This window comes from Gouania willdenowi, unplaced genomic scaffold (genome assembly GCF_900634775.1).
Source record: "Gouania willdenowi unplaced genomic scaffold, fGouWil2.1 scaffold_279_arrow_ctg1, whole genome shotgun sequence".
Taxonomy (NCBI): Eukaryota; Metazoa; Chordata; class Actinopteri; order Blenniiformes; family Gobiesocidae; genus Gouania; species Gouania willdenowi.
Genome location: NW_021145037.1, coordinates 13,645 through 26,171, shown reverse-complemented (window position 1 = coordinate 26,171; position 12,527 = coordinate 13,645). Strand labels below are relative to the sequence as shown.

The following is a 12,527-nucleotide window of genomic DNA, read 5'->3' as shown; positions in this document are numbered from 1 at the left end:
TCTGGTTGGCTCTGCTTGCTTTTTTTTCTTGAGCTCCAACGGCCGCAGCACATTGGATCTTTGTTCTCTGGATCTGGACATGGGATATTTTTTTCAGGTTCTGGACATGGGATCTTTTTTTCAGGTCTTCACCATTGGATCTTTGTTCTCAGGATCTGGACATGGGATCTTTTTTCAGGTCTTCAACGTTGGATCTTTGTTCTCAGGATCTGGACATTGGATTTTTCTTTTCAGGTCTTCAACATTGGATCTTTGTTCTCAGGTCATCTCTTCTCGCCTCTTCACAGCTCTGGATCAAAGTAGGACAGATTTTATTAATCAACCAGGGGTGTCAAACTGATTCACACACACAGTGCAGCTTTGTCTTAAATGAGCTGGATTGGACACTTAAAATAAATATAAAAAAAATAAATATAACCTACATGGTTTTATTTATTTTTTATGCAAAAAAAAAAAAAAAAATACTTTATCCAACACAAAGAAAACATAAATTCATATTTATGTTTTCAGATGTTTGACACTTCTGTGGATGTTCTTATACACATCACACCGCTTAGGCACACAATGTTGTCAGGTCATGGTTTGAGGGCAGCATTATTGCTTTGTCATAGTTTGAGGGCCTAATTATTGCTTTGTCATAGTTTAAAAACCATATTTTTGTCTTAGCTTGAGGGCCATATTATTGCTTTGTCATAGTTTGAGGGCCATATTATTGCTTTGACATTGTTTGAGGGCCATATTATTGCTTTGTCATTGTTTGAGGGCCTAATTATTGCTTTGTCATAGTTTAAAAACCATATTTTTGTCTTAGCTTGAGGGCTATATTATTGCTTTGTCATAGTTTGAGGGCCCTATTATTGCTTTGTCATTGTTAGAGGGCCTATTATTGCTTTGTCATTGTTTGAGGGCCGTATTATTGCTTTGTCATTGTTTTGAGGGCCGTATTATTGCTTTGTCATAGTTTAAAAACCATATTTTTGTCTTAGTTTAAGGGCCATATTATTGCTTTGTCATAGTTTGAGGGCCATATTATTGCTTTGTCATAGTTTGAGGGCCATATTATTGCTTTGTCATAGTTTGAGGGCCTAATTATTGGTAGTCATAGTTTGAGGGCTATATTATCGTTTTGTCGTAATTTGAGGGTCATATTATTGTTTTGTCATAGTTTGAGGGATGTATAGTTGCCGGGTCATAGTTTGTATAAGCACAACACACCCATATAGTTTTTTTAACACTCCTTTGTAGTACTTTATAGTCATAGTCGTAGTTATATAGTTTCTGACGAATAAAAAATCACAAATTTGTCCACTTTTTTTGCGGTCGATTAAAATAAATAACATTATGAACGGGATTAACAAATCTGAAAACATCCATGAGGATGGAAATTAATATAGGCGTGTAAAACAAAAGAGCCGTAAAACGTTATTCTACGGTAATTCCTTAATTTTTACACTTTGTAAATATATATAAATATATTTGACTTAATATTTATTATACTTTATTATACACTTACTTTGATGTGGAAGGCAAGTCTATAAAGAACATGGAGGGATGAACAGAACTAAATAAAACTGACATCAACCTTGTTCTCCAGTAAATGTAGTAAAGTTAAATAAATACATAAAATATGTTAAAAGCAGAAAAAACTTAAACTTCGGGATGATGCTGTTACTGGGGGGGCGGCGCTAGCTGTTCCGGTGGTTGAGGTTGCTTTCGGCCTCCTGGTGGGTACGTCCTGCCATCTGCGGACTGGTGGGTGGGTCCGGGGCATCTTTGGCTGGGGGCTGCTGTCCCTTACTTGATGTGTTGCCGTTGGGGTGCCTCCGTCCCGCTGTGGGGGTCGCCGGTTGCTCGCGGGCCGGCGGGGGGCGCTGCCCGGTGGCTTGCGCCGGCCGGGGGGAGGGCGGGCCCTGGGCTGCTGGCCTTGTGCCGTCGGGGGCGGTGCGGTTCTGCTGGGCTGTGGCGGGGTCCTGGGCCGGGGTGGGGGGCGCGTCCCGGGGGGCTTGGCCCGGGGGCTTGCCCTTGGGGGGTCCTGTTCCCGGGGGGTGCTCCTGGGGCCCGGGGTGCTTGGCCTGCTGGCCGGGCCGGTCGTGGCGGGGGTCTTTCGGGGCGGGGTGGGCGCGTGCCGCGCCCTTGCGTACCTACTGGTACGGCCCCTGCTTGGGCAGTGCACCGTGAGGCAGGGTGTCGGGCCCGAAACAGGGGGCCACATCCCGGCGGGGCGGTCTGGCTGGCCCTTGGGGGGGGCCCTGGCTTTAAAAAAAAACTGAAGCTAGTGGCGCGGGCGGCATCAGCAGGGGGTGATCTGGGGCGCCGTGGGGGGCTAGGTTGGGGTGCCTGGGGGCCGGCGGGGGGACGCCCAGCGGCCCCCTGGTGCCTTATGCGGCTTGGGGTGTGGTCGTCCTCCCTGGGCGGGCTTGCTCCTGGTGCTGCATCCATTCCGGGTCCTTCTGGCCTGGGGTCGGGCCCCTGCTGGCCTCTGGGCTCGCCGGCGGGTGCCCGCCGGCTGCCCGTTCGGCGCGGCTCTGGTCGTCTGCTGGGCGTGGGCTTCGGTTCCTCCGCTGGGGCCTCGGGCAGGGAGTTCTCTGGCCCTCCCCTCGGGGGGTTGGGCGCGGGGGTGTGTGTGGGGGGGGGGGGGGGGGGGGGGGGGGGGGGGGGGTCTGGGGGTTGGGGGGTGGGATCGGTGGCGTGGTGCGCTGGGTCCTTGGCTCCTTGGGGCTTTCTCGGGTGTGTATGGGGGGGGGGGCGATGGCTGCCTCTCGCTTGGGACCTGGGGGCGTGCGGGGGGCTGCTTGGCCGTGGGGTGGGTCGCCGGGGGCCCTTAGGCTGCCCGCTCTCCTAGCTGCTGGCCTGACTGCTTCTTCGGGCCCGGGGGCGCTCGTGGGTTTTGCAAGTGGCGGTTCTTGGAAATACATTTGTCATGTATGCACTGGCCTTGGGCTGTGGGATAACACTCATACTGGGCTCAAACCTTAGACACCTTGCACCTTGTTCCCAAATACCTGTTTTATGGAATTTCCACTCACCTCTTCCTCTGTTCACAGCCACCACTATTATTCCTAAACCGCACACTGGTCACCAAACTGCACAATATACACAACCCACAATTTCACATCGCATCACTTGGAACCTAACAACTATTCCCCACTCATTCCATATCCTATCTTGTATCCCTCTTCCCTGTTAACTTCCCCACCCCCTCCAACCCCTCACCTTGGTGTAAACACTGCCCTCTCTTTTTTTTACATCCTCCCTTTAATAAAGTATTTCTTACCCTTCCCTAGGGAGGGCTGGTGATGGTCACAATTATGCAATGAAATAAATAAATTTATTTAATTGCAATAATAAAATAGCATTGCTGTTAAAAGATTGCACTTCTTGTAGTGTTAACCTTCGACAGCATGTGCAGACAAGGTAAAAAAAAAAAAAAAAAAAAAAAAAAAAAAAAAAAAAAAAAAAAAAAAAAAGAAAAACTTAAACTTCGACGGTTGCGCGGAACATGAAGAAATGTTCAGAAGTTCTGCAAATATCCAGAAGAAACATCCAGAGTGAAGAAACCGTTGGTAAGAGAACCTTGATGTGGCCTGGTAAGTGCATATTATGACTTTATTAATCTCAAGGATAATTTAAAGGTCAGTTGTGCCAATTAAGGCCAGTGGTGGCCAAATAATGGTTAATGAAGATGGCTTTTATTCTGAAAGTCTTGGTTTGAATCTACTGTGGGCCATCACTAAGGGAACTTGACCAAGTCCCTTAACTTTAACTGTCCCTTAAGGATGGTTTTAAAATTAAAGAATAAAGTTAGTGTAGCAATCTACCTGTAAATTAATAACATTAAAGATAATTGCCCTTTTATCTCTTAGTTTAATTTACATAAGTCTCATGTGCTTGAGATAATTATTATACAAGTATATTATAAGATGACTATACATAGAAGTGCAAAGATTATTATAAATACCAGTCCCAGTGATCAGGGCAGATAGTTTTCTATGGTACTGGTTATGAGGCAGGATGTTCCACAGCCCTGAGACATTCTAGACCTTCATCATCATCATCATCTTCATCAGACTGAAGACCAGGATGACGAGGTGTTGGACCTACCACAGTAAGGTAGGACAAATACACAAAAACGCACAAGTCTATTGTGTTAAAGTTAGAATATATTCACACAAACAACACTTATGAAAGTACACATTAAAACTCCAAGCTTGGCCATAATTTACCCCAGAATCAAACTTATCCCAAAATTTACTTTTTTAATAGAATTTGCAACTTCAAAATTTGAGTCTTGGTGGCAACTGTAGCCATGACTCTAAAAGTAAAACAACAAACTAATGAAGTAAACGTCTAAATTCTAAGCTTGGTCCTACTAGTTTATACCTCACAGTCAAAACTTACCTCAAAAATATATATTTCATAGAATTTACAAATGCAAATTAATGTCCTGGTGGCAACTGTAGCCAGGACTTTAAATAAGTGGAACATAAAACATATAATTATAGAAGTCTGGTATATTCTGCATCATGCTGTGATGTACCAGTCCCAGTGATAGGGCAGATAGTTTTTCTATGGTACTGGTATTAGGCAGGATGTTCCACAGCCCTGAGACTTTCTAGACCTTCATCATCTTCAGACTGAAGACCAGGATGAGAGTGTTGTGGACCTACACAGTAAGGTAGGACAAATACGCACAAGTCTATTGTGTTAAAGTTAGAATATATTCACACAAAACAACACTTATGAAGTACACATTAAAACTACTCCAAAGCTTGGCCACAATTTACCTCAGAATCAAAACTTATCCCAAAATAATTTAACATTTTTAATAGAATTTGCAACTGCAATTTGAGTCTTGGTGGCAACTGTAGCCATGACTCTAAAGTAAAAACAACAAACTAATGAAGTCAACGTCTAAATTCCAAGCTTGGTTCTAATATTTATACCTCACAGTCATAACTTACCTCAAAAATATATATTTAATAGAATTTATAAATGCAAATTAATGTCTTGGTGGCAACTGTAGCCAGGACTTTAAATAAGTGGAACATAAAACATATAATTATAGAGAAGTTTGGTATATTCTGCATCATGCTGTGATGTACCAGTCCAGTGATGAGGGCAGATAGTTTTCTATGGTACTGGTATTAGGCAGGATGTTCCACAGCCCTGAGACCTTCTAGACCTTCATCATCTTCATCTTCATCAGACTGAAGACCAGGATGACGAGGTGATGGACCTACCACAGTAAGGTAGGACAAATACACACAAATACACAAAAACGCACAAGTCTATTGTGTTAAAGTTAGAGTTTATTCACACAAACAACACTTATGAAGTACACATTAAAACTCCAAGCTTGGCCACAATTTACCTCAGAATCAAAACTTATCCCAAAATAATTTCCTTTTTTATTAGAATTTGCAACTGCAAATTTGAGTCTTGGTGGCAACTGTAGCCGGGACTTTAAATAAGTGGAACATAAAACATATAAATATAAATATAGAAAGTCTGGTTTATTCTGCATCATGCTGTGAACTCATTGGAGTTTTATTGAGGTTTTGCCTCAATGGGTTTTTTCTGCCTGTTTGTAGTACTTTATAGTCATAGTCGTAGTTATATAGTTCTGACGAATTAAAAATCACAAATTTGTCCACCTGAGTTTTTTTTTGCGGCGTCGATTTAAAATAAATAACATTATGACGGGATTAACAAATCTAAAAACATCCATGAGGATGGAAACTAAATATAGGCGTGTAAAACAAAAGAGCCGTAAAACGTTATTCTACGGTAATTCCTTAACTTTTACACTTTGTAAATATATATAAATAGATTTGATTTAATTTTTATTATACTTTATTATACACTTACTTTGATGTGGAAGGCAAGTCTATAAAGAACATGGAGGGATGAACAGAACTAAATAAAACTGACATCAACCTTGTTCTCCAGTAAATGTAGTGAAGTTAAATAAATACATAAAATATGTTAAAAGCAGAAAAACTTAAACTTCGACGGTTGCGCGGAACATGAAGAAATGTTCAGAAGTTCTGCAAATATCCAGAAGAAACATCCGAGTGAAGAACCATTGGTAAGAGAACCTTGATGTGGCCTGGTAAGTGCATATTAACTTTATTATCTTAAGGATAATTTAAAGGTCAGTTATGCCAATTAAGGCAGTGGTGGCCAAATAATGGTTAATGAAGATGGCTTTTATTCTGAAAGTCATTGTTTTGAATCTACTGTGGGCCATCACTAAGGGACCTTGACCAAGTCCCTTAACTTTAACTGTCCCTTAAGGATGGTTTAAAATTAAAAATAAAGTTAGTGTAGCAATCTACCTGTAAATTAATAACATTAAAGATAATTGCCCTTTTATCCTTAGAGGTAATTTACATAAGTCTCATGTGCTGAGATATTTATATACAAGTATATTATAAGATGACTATACATAGAAGTGCTAAGATTATTATAAATACCAGTCCAGTGATAAGGGCAGATAGTTTTCTATGGTACTGGTATTAGGCAGGATGTTCCACAGCCCTGAGACCTTCTAGACCATCATCTTCAGACTGAAGACCAGGATGACGAGGTGATGGACCTACCACAGTAAGGTAGGACAAATACACACAAACGCACTAGTCTATTGTGTTAAAGTTAGAATATATTCACACAAACAACACTTATGAAGTACACATTAAAACTCCAAGCTTGGCCACAATTTACCTCAGAATCAAAACTTATCCCAAAATAATTTACATTTTTAATAGAATTTGCAACTGCAAATTTGAGTCTTGGTGGCAACTGTAGCCATGACTCTAAAAGTAAAACAACAAACTAATGAAGTAACGTCTAAATTCCAAGCTTGGTTCTAATATATAAATACCTCACAGTCAAAACTTACCTCAAAATATATATTTCATAGAATTTACAAATGCAAAATTATGTCCTGGTGGCAACTGTAGCCAGGACTTTAAATAAGTGGATCATAAAACATATAAATATAAATATAGAAAGTCTGGTATATTCTGCATCATGCTGTGATGTACCAGTCCAGTGATGAAGGCAGATAGTTTTCTATGGTACTGGTATTAGGCAGGATGTTCCACAGCCCTGAGACCTTCTAGACTTTCATCAGACTGAAGACCAGGATGACGAGGTGTTGGACCTACCACAGTAAGGTAGGACAAATGCACACAAACGCACAAGTCTATTGTGTTAAAGTTAGAATATATTCACACAAACAACACTTATGAAGTACACATTAAAACTCCAAGCTTGGCCACAATTTACCCCAGAATCAAAACTTATCCCAAAATTTACTTTTTTAATAGAATTTGCAACTTCAAATTTGAGTCTTGGTGGCAACTGTAGCCATGAGTCTAAAAGTAAAACAACAAACTAATGAAGTAAACTTCTAAATTCCAAGCTTGGTTCAAATATATAAAAGTCAGTCAAAACTTACCTCAAAAATATATAGATTCTTACAACTGTAAATTGGGGTCTTAGTGGCAACTGTAGCCAGGACTCCAAAAGTAGAACAAAAACAAAACTAATGAAGTAGACGACAAAACTCCTAGCTAAATTGGCCTCAAAAGAAATGATGTATACTTTGTATAATTTGCAACTGCAAGAACACACTGGCAGATGGTCACGTCCACACACTATCACAAACTCCTGGTACCTGAGGCTTACAGGTTTCATGTGGATGATTGTTACAGATTGGCGAGGCTTTACATCGACCAAATGGTTCAGAAATAATCGGTGTTTGCGAACATTCCTGAGCACCAATGAGCAAAATCAAAGAACATTCCATCGGAACATTGATTAAATATCACCCATCATGGAACTGAATTCTCAGCAGTCAGAAAATCCTGGAGACCTGTTTCATCAGCATCATTGAAAACACAAGGTCCCAAAGACTTTGAGGAAAGATTTTTCCAGCGGTCAATAACTTTGTCTTCTCATGGAAGGAGCGTGAACAATTCAACAATCTCAACTCCAAGGATGAACTTAACGGAGACCAACAGACTTTCAACTTTTTTTTGGTAGCTTTCCTAGTTTGGCTAAAAAATTGTTATACATTTTGTAGACTTCTAGAATGTATTTAACTCTTTGTTGTATGTTTGTGTGTATTCGTTCTGTTTTTGTGCGTCTTTGTCTTAGAGCTGTCGCTACAGCTGAAAAGGCTCTTTGCGCGTCACCAGAGATTGTAGGTTTTCTCTTTGAACTTGCCTGTTCCACACGCGGTTTCTCTTTCTGCTCAAGCAGACGACCCTTTGCCTTCGTTTCCACTTGTTTGGAAAGGTACAACACTTTAAACCTTGCCATTCTCACAGGATTATTTGGCTGAACTTGAGCTTACATTGACTGAAAGACCTGACTTGACTGACTCTGACTCTCCTTGCTAACATTATCTTCTTTGTAGATGACGCTGAAACAGGTCCTGGACATTTTTTGCTGTTGACTCCACCTGATGTTTTGCATTACGTTTAACAAAGTATTTTTCTTCCATTTTTTTTTTTATGTTTAACCAAGTCTTTTTCCCCCCAAATGTTTTAATGTCTAACCAAGTCTTTTTCCCCCCAAATGTTTAAATGTCTAACCAAGTCTTTTCCCCCCAAATGTTTTAATGTCTAACCAAGTCTTTTCCCCCCAAATGTTTTAATGTCTAACCAAGTCTTTTCCCCCCAAATGTTTTAATGTCTAACCAAGTCTTTTCCCCCCACAATGTTTTAATGTCTAACCAAGTCTTTTCCCCCCAAATGTTTTAATGTCTAACCAAGTCTTTTCCCCCCAAATGTTTTAATGTCTAACCAAGTCTTTCCCCCCCAAATGTTTTAATGTCTAACCAAGTCTTTTCCCCCCCAAATGTTTTAATGTCTAACCAAGTCTTTTCCCCCCCAAATGTTTTAATGTCTAACCAAGTCTTTTCCCCCCCAAATGTTTTAATGTCTAACCAAGTCTTTTCCCCCCCAAATGTTTTAATGTCTAACCAAGTCTTTCCCCCCCCAAATGTTTTAATGTCTAACCAAGTCTTTTCCCCCCCAAATGTTTTAGTGTCTAACCAAGTCTTTTCCCCCCCAAATGTTTTAATGTCTAACCAAGTCTTTTCCCCCCCAAATGTTTTAATGTCTAACCAAGTCTTTTCCCCCCCAAATGTTTTAATGTCTAACCAAGTCTTTCCCCCCCCAAATGTTTTAATGTCTAACCAAGTCTTTTCCCCCCCAAATGTTTTAATGTCTAACCAAGTCTTTTCCCCCCCAAATGTTTTAATGTCTAACCAAGTCTTTTCCCCCCAAATGTTTTAATGTCTAACCAAGTCTTTTCCCCCCCAAATGTTTTAATGTCTAACCAAGTCTTTTCCCCCCCAAATGTTTTAATGTCTAACCAAGTCTTTTCCCCCCCAAATGTTTTAATGTCTAACCAAGTCTTTTCCCCCCCAAATGTTTTAATGTCTAACCAAGTCTTTTCCCCCCCAAATGTTTTAATGTCTAACCAAGTCTTTTCCCCCCCAAATGTTTTAATGTCTAACCAAGTCTTTTCCCCCCAAATGTTTTAGTGTCTAACCAAGTCTTTTCCCCCCCAAATGTTTTAGTGTCTAACCAAGTCTTTTCCCCCCCAAATGTTTTAGTGTCTAACCAAGTCTTTTTCCCCCAAAATGTTTTAGTGTCTAACCAAATCTTTTTCCCCCAAAATGTTTTAGTGTCTAACCAAATCTTTTCCCCCCCAAATGTTTTAATGTCTAACCAAGTCTTTTTCCCCCAAAATGTTTTAATGTCTAACAAGACTTTTTCCCCCCAAATGTCTTAGTGTCTAACCAAGTCTTTTCCCCCCAAATGTGTTAATGTCTAACCAAGTCTTTTTCCTCCATTGTTTGATGCAAAATCCAAGTAACAACTTAATTTTGCTCTGACTGTTACCCTACGGTCTGAGTGTATTTTGTTAGGTGGTACCCGCTCAAAGGTTGAGGCCTTTCTACAAAATATCAACCCAGATTACCTCGTCAACAAAAATAACTTCAGCAGGAAGTCTTTGGAATCTGAACACTGGCTTCGATCTTACTAAGTGATATTGAAGCCAACCACTGCAGGACTGTCTCTAGTTTGAGACCAACACGAGCTTAGAATAATGGCTCCACTTCATCAACGCACAAAATAGGTGAACAATGTGCTCTGCCTCACAACATGACAAGATCTACACTGACAACATGCAACTGTTCCACACTGGAACCTGGCAGTAGAACCCCTAACTTTCAGTAATTAGGTTGGAACCTGGCCATCAAACCCTTCTCTTCATCTGGCAGTAGAAACCCTAACTTCTGGTAACTACGTTGGAACCTGGCAATAGAACCCTTCACTTCCGGTAACTACGTTGCAACCCATGCTAATTTTACCCTATTCATAATGTGTTGTTGCAATAGTAAAGGTTTGTTTATTCAAACCTTGTCTGAATAAATAAAACCTCAATTTAACATATACTAAAACCCGACAGTAGAACCGTTCTGGTAACTGTCCTATGTTGGAATCTGACAGTGATACTTTTCACGTCTGGTAACTACATTGGAACTTGGCAGTAGAACCCTTCTCTCCTGATAACTGTTCTACGTTGGAACCCGGCAGTAGAACCCTTCACTTCCGGTAACTACGTTGGAACTCAGCAATAGAACCATTCTGGGAACTGTACTATGCTGGAATTTTAGTAAAACCTTTCATTTCTGCTACCTAGGTTAGAACCTGGCAGCAAAACTCTTCACTTCCGGCAACTACGTCGGAACCTGCCGGTAGAACCCTTCACTTGATGTAACTACGTTGGAACTTAGCAGTAAACCCTTCACTTCCGGTAACTACATTGGAACTTAGCAGTAGAATCCTTTCTGGTTACTGTCCTACGTTAGTATCCGGCAATAAAACCTTTCATTTCCTGTAACTAGATTGGGACCTGGCAGTAGAACCCTTCACTTCTGGCAACTACGTCGGAACCTGCCGGTAGAACCCTTCACTTGAGGTAACTACGTTGGAACCTGGCAGTGGCAACTATGTCGGAACCTGGCAGTAGAACCCTTCACTTCCTGTATTTATGTTGGAACCTGGCAGTAGAACCCTTCACTTCCTGTATTTATGTTGGAACCTGGCAGTAAACCCTTCACTTCCGGTAATTACATTGGAACTCAGGAGTAGAACCCTTTCTGGTAACTGCCTTACATTGGAATCTGTTCGTAAAACCTTTCACTTCCTGTAACTAGATTGGAACCTGGCAGCAGGACCCTTCACTTCCGGCAACTACGTCGGAACCTGGCAGCAGAACCCTTAACTTCCGGTAACTACATTGGAACTCAGCAGTAGAACCCTTTCTTGACACTGTCCTACTTTGGTATCCGGCAGTAAAATGTTTTATTTTCGTTGACTAGGTTGGAACTCAGTAGTAGAACCCTTTTCTTTCGATAACTGTTCTACGTTGGAACCTGGCAGTAGAACTGTTCTGTTCACTGACCTACGTTAAAGCCTGGAAATACCCTTCTTTTCTGTTAACAGTTCTACCTTTGAACTCAGCACTAGAACCCTTCTGGTAACTGTTGTTGACTTTGTTTTTTTTTTCTGCTGACTTTTTTTTTTTTTTTTTACCTATGTCAGGTTGACACGGTGCTTGTTTAATTTTTTTTCTTGCAAAAAAAGAACTCTACTGTATTGCATTGTGACCACCACCATTTGTTTGTGTCTGTTGATATTGGAAATTAAATGTTGGACAATATCTGATATGTGCAAATATATATAATGTAATATCTTTAACATGTTTGGTTCATAACATACTTTGTATGTGTACATTTATTTATTTTTTTTAGTTTTTTTTCTGGGGTGGAGGATCTATTTATACAAATTACAGGAGTTTTAAGCAGCATTTATTAGGTTCGGTAAAATGTTTTCTTGTTGTTTGGAATCATCTTGTTCAATACCTGCTACTACATTAATCTATTTTTTTATGTTTACTTTAAATAATTTACAAGGCAGGGGAAGCATAGTATTTTTTGTGCAACTAAAACTTTAGTTTTCAGTTGTGGAACTGTGTAAATAGAGATCAGTCTAGTCAGTTCATAACTTTTAACCGGTTTTTTTCACTTTTTTCATGTCCAGGTTTGTGACCAAATGTGCCTTTGAATTTGTAAATTGTTGACTTGCGAATAAGAGTCTGTTAAATAAATGAAGTGAAATTATTTTATCGTCTGTCATTTGCAATGCATGTGATTTAAAGAAACTCCACTACAGCACGACGAGAACATGCAAACTCTACACAAAAAGCTTGTCAATTTTTCCTAGATTTGCTGTGAATGAAGTCCTGCACCCATGGGTCTGCTCACCTACTGATGTAATGGATTTCTCTATTTTCTCTCCTTGTTTATGGTGGTTTGAATACCTGAAAAGTTACATATTGCATGAGTAAATTAAGATATTTATCAATCAAGTGTTATTTCTAAAGTGCTTTACAACAACCAAAGTGCTGTACACAAAAAACAATTTAAAAAAGGCATAATA

At 40.3% G+C, this 12,527-nt stretch overlaps 1 long non-coding RNA gene across 2 annotated transcripts; it reads left to right on the top strand.

Annotated features, from left to right (window-relative positions):
• The first annotated feature begins 9,579 nt into the window (after nucleotides 1-9,579).
• Nucleotides 9,580-11,554, top strand: LOC114459271 (uncharacterized). 2 transcript variants are annotated; one of them, XR_003673294.1, is made up of 6 exons: nucleotides 9,580-10,362; nucleotides 10,533-10,637; nucleotides 10,726-10,839; nucleotides 10,931-11,151; nucleotides 11,243-11,316; nucleotides 11,408-11,554. It is a non-coding gene; the product is annotated as an uncharacterized LOC114459271 (long non-coding RNA). The 2 variants fall into 2 exon arrangements; XR_003673293.1 differs by having other exon boundaries at nucleotides 11,243-11,554.
• Nucleotides 11,555-12,527: the final 973 nt, after the last annotated feature.